The following is an 11433-nucleotide window of genomic DNA, read 5'->3' on the forward strand; positions in this document are numbered from 1 at the left end:
ACATGTCATTGCAAGTGGACAAGCTTGCAACTAAGCCAAAGAAGTGGGCTCCTCCCTGACATGCCGACCACCTTTACCACCCTTATGATGCCTCCTTGGCACTTCTATCTCCGGTGTCGAATCACTGTGATAACTCTGCTCATAATCTGATTCGGTTTCTGACATGGTTTTGAAGGCAAGATGGGTGAAATGTATTGCTGACTTTGCACCCTATTAACTGCTGTTTGACTTTTTCAAATGCTGAAATTTTCTTGAGAGAAAAGAGGATTTGGTAGCTTGCTAGCAGTTTATTGGGCGAAAAACCCAATGCGTAGCGCACCTTTCCCAACGCGTAGTGCTCCTCTGGTGCGTAGTTCCTGAGTAAAAATGTGCTGGAAAAGTCGCGCTGATGCGTAGCGCGCCCACCCTGATGCGTAGCACGCCCACCCTAATGCGTAGCGCGCACCCAGCTACATAGTGCATTTTGCAGGAGGATTTTGGAGGCCTTCCCGGTGTCGAAATCGGGCGCAGGATAGCTCGTTGGAAAGGTATTTGAGTCTAATTTCCAAAAAAACTATAATTTTTCAATTTTGAGTTCATTTTCCTTGTCAAAAATCAAATCTCCCAAGACTGGTCAAAATGTGCCAAATGAGGCTGCCTCAAGGCAGAGTGCTGTTGCAGTCAACTTTTGAATGCCTTCCTCAACTTCAAATGGAGCTCATGATAGCTCATTGGAAATCTATGTGTGTATAGTTAACATTTGACTCATCAAAAAAGTCATTTGGCCAACCAAGCTAGGATAAAACATGATTTTCCCAAGGTCACTTCAGAGGTGCATCAATTCTCCTGAGGCGATTGTATTTTTGACATTTCTCCAAAACCATGACACCTGTGTAAAAAGTGAAGGAGGTTTTTCTTCTTTGACCTATTTTAAACAAAAAAATCTCTCAGTGTTCCAAAATTCATCTTTTATTGCTCTAAAACATCATTTGAGTGAAACTTATCCCGATGTGTGGAACAAGGGATTTTGTCGAAAAGAAGCGAAGTGAAGGGGATAAGGGGCTTCTAAATTCTTGAGGAAATTTTGGGAAGTAGGGAGGGATACTAGGAAGCAGGGGAAAGTGGAATCTCAGAGATCGAGTGAGGGGAAGGGGTCCAAAAGGGCAAAACACAGGCCCAACCTAGAAAATTGCCAAGTTGTAGCAAGAAACTAGGGTTTGTGCGGAAATGAGGAATTTGGCGGATCTAAGGGATGGGAAGTGTTTAATAAGGTACATGAAGGATAGGGGAAGGTGTATGAACATCTGGATACAAGTTTTGCTAATGATTTGACCATCCAAGAGAAATTACCTCCAAAACCCTAGGAGAGGGAAATGGCCTTGCCTAGGCGCAACTGAAGCATGAACAAGGTGTAAAATGACTCATTAGACACTGACATGATAATGACAACCCTATGAATGATGATAGAATCAGCTGAATGATGACATGGACCGACATTTGGACAACTTTAGAAGGAGTGAAAGCAAACCCTAGATCTAATGCCTAGTGACCAAATTTTGCTTGAAAACTCTTTGAAATGACAAAATTTGACCTGGACACTCTGAGACCACTTTGTAAGAGCATATTTGATCACTGGAGGAAGGCTGGAAAGACTGACACTAACACTTTCCAGAAATGGTGGGGGAAAAGAGAGAAAAATGAGCCTGTTTGTCATACTTTGTAACCACTCTTGAACACGACACTTTTATTCACCTGGGTTGGGAAATCCTTTGCCTAACAGTTGATCAAACCACATTGAAAGTCTTCAGCTAGTTTCTGGGTATTAACTTTGGGTTAATTGTCACCAAACCATATGTCGTGTCATTATGTGTTCAAGAGGTCACTGCCAATAAGCCATTCATCTGCAAAATATCTGTCATCCATCTTGACCATCCCTGAGTCAGTTCTTGCAACTAAATTTCTTCAAATTGTTCTATGATTTCGTGTTGTGGGCTTGCCTACGACGGATCGCTTTCTATCGACATCAGCTCATTATCTAGAAAGATGATCTAGGAATCGTCAGTACCTTGAGATCTGCATGCATCAATGGCAGGTTTCTCGCCTTTGACTATAGTTTACATCATTGACTTTCGATCAAAGGATTCTGTGACATGCTCGACATCAACACATTTATTCGCATCTCATGGATTATACTGGGTACTTTGAGAGCCATTGACATCACTGGTGGTTTCTCTCACACTTGTTAACAGTTTACATCATTGACTGGTAATCAAGTGGTTTCTACCATGTTCGACATCAACACTTTCATTCGCATGGATAGAATCGTACTATTTCTGGAAGTAGAAATGAAGACCTTGGATCTAGTTTCCACAATCCAGGCTATGAGGAATTTTGTATTCATTATATAATGGACTATTCATAAACAGATGGTTGCGCCCATACTGTGTCCACATGAGTCTATACTTGTGATGTTTTACAAGATCATTCCTATATCATAGCAGTAGTTAGTTTTTCTAGTCAGTTTTGATTTGAGCATGGGAATGCCTACCTCAGCGATGATATGATCTCATATATATATTTTGCATTGAATGATTTTACAGGTTCCAACCGGGTTCTCCACAAGATGATCCTCGAAATGATAAAGTACTTCACTCTTCCTAAATGATAAGAAATCCTCATCTACTACAGACTTTTCACTTTAGGGGGCAATATGTTACACAAAAATATCGTCATCGTGATTATTTGCAGTTAGTATGGGTCTATCATCACTTTTACTGTCCTCCTAAGCAAGTCTCAGACCTCAGCTCTTCAACTCAAGCTTTGGAAATGAGAGAAAGACATTAAAAATCAATGTAACTCTAGTTCCGCACTTTCTCTCATGGTCACCTGTGGTCCCGCATCTTCTGTGTACAAAAACTGTGGACCTGCCCGCTTTGTCCCTAACGGTGTAGGTGCGAACCCCTGTGAAAGTCAAAAGGCGTAAGTTTTATCTTAAAAAACTCACTTTGAGTTAATTCTAGAGGTTTCTAGAAGGAATTTTGACGTGGATTGTTTGCTCTGAGGTGATTCATGCATCCCAAAAGAGAAGGAGCTAATCCCTTGATGAGAAGAGCTATCCCTTTGAAGGAGGGATTTATCTCTTTGAAGGAGGACGTAGTAACCTCCCTCCATTGCACTATAAATACAGGCATTGGGTTGGCTGCTAGAGAGGTTAGAAGCTGAACATTTTTTGAGGGTAAATGCTGGTGAAATCAAGACTTCCTAGTTAAGCCTAAAGAGGAGAGATCACATACCTTTTTGGTTTCATTGGGGAGTGAGTGAAACTTGTCAAAGTAGAGGAGACTTCTTGCTGGACCCTGGGAGGAGCTTGTACAGCGTCAAGGCAAAGGTTGTAAAGTTCTTCTTCTTTTGAATTAATACAATCAAACTCATTTTTCTCAACAAGTATCTTATGTTATTTGTTTCATGGACTCCTTGACTTTCATGTTAAATATGTTTTAATGCAACTGGCTTTTCAGGTGCTATTTAATTTGTTTGCCTTGTTTGTGTTTGAAGATTTGCGAAAAGGAGCTCATTTGGATCGAAGGAGCGAGGGCATACACAAGCTAGCGTTGGACCTAAGGTAGGCCCTAAAAACGCTTGTTTTCTATTGTTCATAAAAGCATATTTAGAGAAAGATAGTGTCTGGTTGGTTTTCTTGTCATTAGGTCTTCTTTAGATTCTAGGAAGGTCTATCTTGTCTGCAAGATCGACTTATTCCGTGTGACACCCAGTCTCCCTTGTGAAATGTCTTAGTTTTGATAAATATGTCATGCCACTTCATTCTTTGTTGTTGCACCAATGTGGTATGTTCTATGGCTTGCTGACGATGCTCATCTAGTCGATTCAATTCCATGATCCGCTGTTGTTGTGCTTCAGACAGGTCTAGTCCTAGTTCAGCTGCCAGTTTGTATGTGTGTATCTGAAACTCTATAGGAAATAAGGCCTATTTTCCATATACCAACTGGTATGGACTAAAACCAGTTGTATTCTTCCATGTGATTTTGTAGGCCCATAATGCATGCTTTAATTTTTCAGAGCAATCTTTTCTGTTTAGTTGTACTGTTTTAGTCATGATATTTTCTAGGACTTTATTTGTTGATTCAACCTGCCCATTTGCTTGAGGATGATATGGTGTAGACTTCCTGTGTTTGATCTTGTATTTCTCTGTTAGATCTCGTACCAAATTTCAAGTAAACTGTGTTCCTTGATCTGTTACAATTTGTTTGGGTACTCCGTATCTTACAAAGATTTATTCAAAGAGAAAGGTGACCATTGTATCTTCTGTTGCTCTGGTTACTGCTTTGGCCTCCACCCATTTGGTGACATAATCTATACATACTAGGATGTACCTCTTTCCATTTGATGGTGGATTAATAGGTCCAACAAAATCGAGTGCCCATTGCTCAAATGGTTCTATGAGGACCTGTGGCTTGAGCGGCATCTCATCTGATATGATTGGTCTCCCTGTTTTTTGGCAACTGTCACATTGCTTGACATATGCCTTGGTGTCTCTGAAGATGGATGGCCAGTAATAGCCCAATTGCAGCACCTTGTATGTTGTTCGTTTGTCTGCAAAATGACTACCACATGGTTCATCATGACATGCTTTTAGGATGTCTAATATTTCATCTTCTCACACACATTTTCTAATCATCAAATCTGAACCAGTATAAAATAAAACACCATTTATCCAACTATACCTAGAGCTTTCTCTAACAATTTTTCATTTCTGCTTTTTAGAGAATTGTGTTGGAAACTTCCAGAAGATAAATAATTTGCAATGTCTGCAAACCATGGTGTTTTTACTATTATTGCAAACAGGTGTTCATCTGGAAAGTTGTCTACAATCGGATTTGGATCGTTGGGTGAATGTATGCGAGACAGAAAGTCAGCCACTTGATTTTGTTTGCCTGGCCGGTCTTGTATTGTAATATTAAACTCTTGCAATAACAGTAACCATCTTGTTATTCTGCCATTGGCGATGGTTTTATTCATCAAGTATTTTGTTTTTGAATGATCTGTATGAATAAAAACTTGGTAACCTATTATATAGTGCCTGAATTTGTTTACTGCATGTATTACGGCTAACATTTCTTTTTCTGTGACTGTATAGTTCAATTCTGCAGGTGTTAAATTCTTGCTTATAAAGTATATTGCATAATTGAATAGGTTCTCTTTCTGCCCAAGAGAGGCACCTATCACGGTGTCAGATGCATCAGTTGAAATATGAAAGGGCAAAGACCAATTTGGACCATGGAGAATGGGTGCAACTGATAATTTTTCTTTTAGTATTTGAAATGTATTTTGAAAATCATTTGTCCAGTGAAATTCAATATCTTTTGCTAATAGTTTGAATAGAGGTTGGGCTATTTTACTAAAGCTTTCAATGAATCGTCTATAGTAGCTTGCATAGCCCAAGAAACCTCTTACTTCTTTTTGTGTTGTAGGAGGCATTAAGTTAACTAGGACTTGGATTTTTGCTGGATCCACCTTAATTCCTGAAGCGGAAATATGGTGTCCCATAACTATTCCTTCTGTCAACATCATATAGCATTTCTCATTGCTCAATGACAAATTTGTTTCAATGCATCGTTTCAAGACTTTCTCAAGGTTGTTGAGGCAATCATTATATGTGTTTCCATAAACTGTGAAGTCATCCATATAAACCTCTACACATTCATGAATTAGATCAACAAATATTGCAAGCACTGCTCGTTGAAAGGTTACAGATGCATTGCATAAACCAAATGGCAAAACATTATATGCATAGGTTCCCCATGGGCAAGTGAATGTTGTCTTGTCTTGGTCTTCTGTTGCTATTCTAATCTGATTGTACCCGCTAAACCCATCCAAGAAGGAGAAAAAATTATTTCCAGCTAATGAGTCTAACACCTGGTCAATGAATGGTAGGGGAAAATGATCTTTTAATGTGGCTTTGTTTAATTCACGATAGTCTACACATATCCTCCACTTTCCATTTTTCTTTGGTACTATAACCAATGGAGAAACCCATTGACTATTTGAAATAGGATAGACGAATCCAACATTTAACAATTTTTGCAGTTCCTCTTTCACTATTTCTTTCATCATGGGATTCATTCGTCTTTGAGGTTGCCTTACAGGTTTGAGTTGATCATCTATATAGATGTGGTGGATACATGTGCTGGGATGAATTCCTTGCATGTCAGTATAATCCCAGGCAAAATCTTTTGAATATTTCTGTGATAATGCAATTACCTCTTGTTCTTGTGCTGATTGCAACTGGTTTCCAATGTTCAAATGTTTTCCAGGATATACCTCAATTGTTTTTATTGTTGGATTGGAGATTGTGTTTACAAGATGTCTATAAAAGAATTCCTCAAAGTTTGAACAGTGCAAGTTTCCTGAAAGCATTGGTTCAAAAGATTACTTGCAGCTTCATATTAAACCTCTCTAAGCTGCTCTAAAATACTTGGTTTTGAAATTAATAGATCCATTAAGTCTTCATTCTCTTCTTCTTCTCTAAAGTCAAAGAATTGATTTATACTTAAAACTGATTTAGTTTGCCGTTTTTTTGAGTTTCAAGTACTGATTCTTAAGAAGATGATTGTGTAGGTGAATAAAAAGCAATGTGTTTCCTTTCATGTCCATGTGAAATAATCATGCTTCCTGATCTGCATCCTATAAAGGCATCAGCGGTAGCTAACCATGGTCTGCCTAAGATTAGAGGATTTCCTCCCAAATTTGTTTTTGGTTGCAAGATAAGGAAGTCAATAGGATACTCCCATGAATCCAAAGAGACTATGATATCTTCTAATATTCCTTCCGGAACAACTTTAGATCTGTCTGCTAGTTCTAAAATTGTAGAAGTTGATCTAATGTTGTTTAAATGCAGAGTTTTCACTCTCTCCATTGTCATTACATTTATAGCTGCTCCCAAGTCTATTAATGTGTTTGGTACTGAGAAATTATTTATTGATATAGTAACCATAGGGATACCAAGATCAATATATTTCTCTACAATGGTTTGTGTAGACATGAGGCTTGCTAATTTACCAATGAATTGGATTGTAGTAGGATCCTTCTTCTTTTTTCCTGTTTTCTTAATGCACAATTACTTTATTGTTTTAGCATATATTGGTATTTCTTTAATTGCCTTCAACAAAGGAATTTTTACATAAGAATTTTTTAACTCATCTAAAATATCAAATTTAGGAAGGGTCATTTCTCTTTGTTGTTCCACTAACCTTTCAGGATAAGGTGGTGTTTGAGTTGAAATGGTTTTTTCTTTCTGAATTTGTATCTCAATTTGTGATGTTTCAGGTGATTCTCCTTGTTCAGTTGGCTCTTCTATGGTTGGAGGAGAATCCTTTTTAAGCACTTTTCCAGACCTTAGATGGACATCATTAAGAGGAAGAATAGAATATGTGGGAAAACATCCTGCTTCCTCTACAGTGTATGCAGATTTGTCCACCTTATTATTCGGATTTGCCATTGGTTGGGCTGGTAATTGAGTTGGTCTGGGTTGATTTGTGGGTAGCTGTAACTGTTGTGGTTGAGTCAACAATGGTGGTGGATTCTGCTGTGGAAATGGCATGGATTGTGGATATGCAGAATTTTGTTGCGGAAATGGTATGGACTGTGAATATTGTGGATATGAAAATGGTTGTTGGTATTGTTGCTGGTATTGTTGTTGATACTGTTGAGGTGGCTGGTTTCCATAACCATATCCTCTCCAACCTTGTGCAGGTTGTTGTGGATATTGTTGTGGAGGCCAAGCTTGCCATGGCATTCGAGGGGTCCAAAGATTTTGAGGTGGATAGAGGTAATTTTGTTGAGGGAATTGTTGCGGATTTTGTTGAGGCATCCTAGGTTGCCATGGTCTTCGTGGTGCTACATAATAAAAACATTCTATTCCTAGAACTTCTTCCATTGAGTTCATTTGTAATTCTTTCAATCTTAGACAGTTTTCGGTGGAATGATTTTCTGTACAAAGACCACATACCTGAATATTATCCAAAGGACATTCTCTCAATGGATGTTTCTTTCTACATTTGGAACAAAAGATTGCTAGAGCTTTTTCTTGTTCTTCTTTCTTCTTATTTGCCTTTAGAACATCTACTTGTGTTCCTAATGTACTTAAGAGGTCTATTTTGAAGTTTTCCAATAAGCTTCCTATTTCCGCTCTTGTTATCCCTCCTGCAACTGACTTTGCTGCTTTTGAACTCGCTTCTCTCTTTCCGGTTTTTATCTTCCTCTAGAATATTTTTGACATAACTCAACAATTTCTTCGAATGGTAGGTTTGAAATGTCACCTTTACCCATCACATTCAAAATGTCAAGGTATTCATCCCTTACACCCTTGAGAAAGATTGTTCGAATGGTTTCTTGATTTAGAGAGTGTTGTTTAGATTTTTGTAGATTATATGCAAATCTTTCCAAATATTCTTCTAAACTTTCATCTTCTTGTTGTGTCATTCTGAAAATATCTTCCTTTGAATCTCTAGATCTACAATAAGCTTGATATTTTTTAAGGAAGACTGATCTCATATCATCCCAAGAAGCTATTGTTTGTTCTCCTAAACCCATGAACCATTTTAAAGCTGTTGCTTTTAATATAGCAGGGAAAAGACGAAGTTTATGAATGTCATCAATGTATCCATATGTTCTACATAGAATATCAAATTCAAACATAAAAGCATCAGGATCTTCCGTTGACATTCCATAAAAATTTGGCAATACAGAAGGTGGAATATTTTTCATTTTCACCTCTTATCCTAATATTGCACTTGTGTCTACTATTGGAAAGCCAAAGGTAGCCTCTTGATCATGACCATCTTCTTGTCTTTTCCGATCATTTTATATCTTCCTATCATTTTCTTGTTTTGCCTCCTCTCTTTTTATTCTCCGTTCTCTTTTTTGTCTTTCATACTCAATTCGTTGTTTAGGAGTGAAAATAGCAGATCCATGTCCCTCTTCTGCCATTGGTTTAGTTGTTTCAATTTTGAGTGGAGATTCCGGTTGTTGAAAGACAGGTTGATTTATAGATGGAAAGACCGGTTGTTTTTCTTTGATAATTTCTTTTCGTTTTCCTAAAGTTGAGGGTTGTTTTTGTTTTTCTTCCCAAGCTAACAAAGTTTGTCTCTCAATCAAAGTTAATCTTTGTCCAGTTCTTTGTTTTTCTGCCAATTCCTCAATTATTGGATTACCAGTAACTGGGGTGTTTGATGATCCTATCTCTACTTGTGGGAGGTTTTTAACAAATCTACCTTGAGGATCTCTATATCTTGGCATAAATAAACGTAACTAGAAAGGAATGTAACTAATGCTTTTGTAGAAAAAATTGAAGTTTATCTTTCTATTGACTATGCCGATATTTGCCTCCCCGGCAACGGCGCCAAAATGTTGAGCTAATTTGTTTACCAAAATTAACACAAATATTTCTTATCAATCCGAGTTGTTTATGCTTTGAGGCAAGTTCACTATATGTGAAGATCAGATGTAATCAAAACTTGAAAGATAAGTTATTCAAAAACTTAAAGCAATACATCCTACAACTCTAATTCAATTAGTTTGAAAAGAGGAAAAATATTGAAATGATTCTTGACTCAAGAAGTCCACTTCTGCCTCAATTACTACTTAATGAATCAGAGATTAAAACCAAGAACTTAAGATGGATAAATTATTAATGAAAGGAGGCTCCTAACTTAAGAGACACATAATGTGTTTCATCATAATTCATTCATCTTAATACCAAAATCACATAAAGAAACTACTTGCATGCAATCAAAGGAAACTAGTTACAATTCATCATATTAGTAGAAGGGGTGCTCAACTTGAACACTTTGTTTTTCCAAATTAATAAAATGATGAATAAGCCAAGATCTAATGAAATCAATCACCATACATTAACCATAAAGCAATCTGAAATAAAGCATGAAGAACCAGTTCTACAATAACTAGATTACAAGAAATAAAACTAGTTAGCAAGGAAGTGTACTTAGCTTGGAATGGGGGCCCTCCACCCTTGCTTTGCACACTTGAGAAGTGATATCAGAAGCTAAAATTCAGTCACACATCCATAGCATTGAACAGAAAAATAATAATAACACAAGTCTTCAAATTAACTCTCCAATTTAAAAGTGTCTTAGCATAAAAGTATAATAATTCAATACATAAGCCATCAAAGTTTTGGCTCTTAAATATAAGTATCATGAAACAAACTAATCTATATTCACTCAAACAAACCCATCTACTCTTATCCATCTATCTAATTAGAATTCATCACTCCCATCCCAAGAGATATGATCAATCCCATAGAATCTCAAAACTGCCCTATTTCTATGGGATTTCTGAATGACTAATCATGATTGACTAGCACTAAATGGGCCTAATAAAGCTTGTTCTGTTCAAGATAAGCATAGCTGGCTTAGTCCTAGTTCCAAAGCTATCCATCCATGCATTCAATTCGTGCCCAAGTGTCCTGCAACTATATCAACCATAGAGCTATTACAGGAATTTCTAAATCTGCCAATTTTGCACTTAAAACCAAACTTTCATAAAAACTTTAGAAATTGAAAAATTAAAATTAAATACCTGAATGGATATCAAATATATGTCAAAATGGGATGAATAAAGGTAAAATGGATGGAAAATAGATGGATTATTAAGTTTCTTAGAGCAAAAATAAGACCAAAACTAAGGCCCAACACTGGCAAAATGCAAAAGGGTGTCGATGTTCAAGAGTGGCAAGTTGTCATAGGTAATCAACAAAATATTTCCAGATTTTCCCCCACCATTGTTGGTGAGTACCCCAGTTATTTTTGAAACACAAGCTTGAAGGGGATAGCATATGCTTGCAATAGAAGTTTTTCCTGCAGACAAATCCAACCCAGTGAAATTTTAACAAGCTGTAGGGAGGAGAAGCTCGGGTCTCATCACAGGGACGAGTCTAATGTCATCAGGGTTTAACGAGTCCAATAACGAGTCCAACATAGGTAAAACTCGGAGTCTTTTTCATATTTAGAGAGTTTGAAAAAAACACAGAAAAGGAAACTTCAAATGGTCCCTTTTCAAATTTTTGTGTCTCTCGAGCCCAAAAAGGTAGAAAATGATACTTGAGAGAACCGCTTGACCATTTCAGTCAAGGAGTACTTTTCATAAATAGTTCCTCCAGCCCGAAAAAGTAAAAAACTTACTAGGGACATGACGTTTTGTAACCATTAACAAGCTAGAAACGACAAGTGCTCGACAATCTTTTCACGTTTCAAGAGTCAGAAAAGAGCTTAAAGTTGACTCGAAAAGGATTTTGCGCTATTGTCTGAGTATATAATTCATAGATAGATCATTGCTAGTGCTCAAAACACTTTTCGCTGCACAAGAAAACTCAAGCATAGGATTTCCCTTGCAAAAACACGCATATAGACCAAAACC

This window comes from Pinus tabuliformis, chromosome 5_2, assembly GCF_031772625.1.
Source record: "Pinus tabuliformis cultivar Carrire ecotype Pingquan chromosome 5_2, CPIR1, whole genome shotgun sequence".
In the NCBI taxonomy this organism is placed as follows: domain Eukaryota; kingdom Viridiplantae; phylum Streptophyta; class Pinopsida; order Pinales; family Pinaceae; genus Pinus; species Pinus tabuliformis.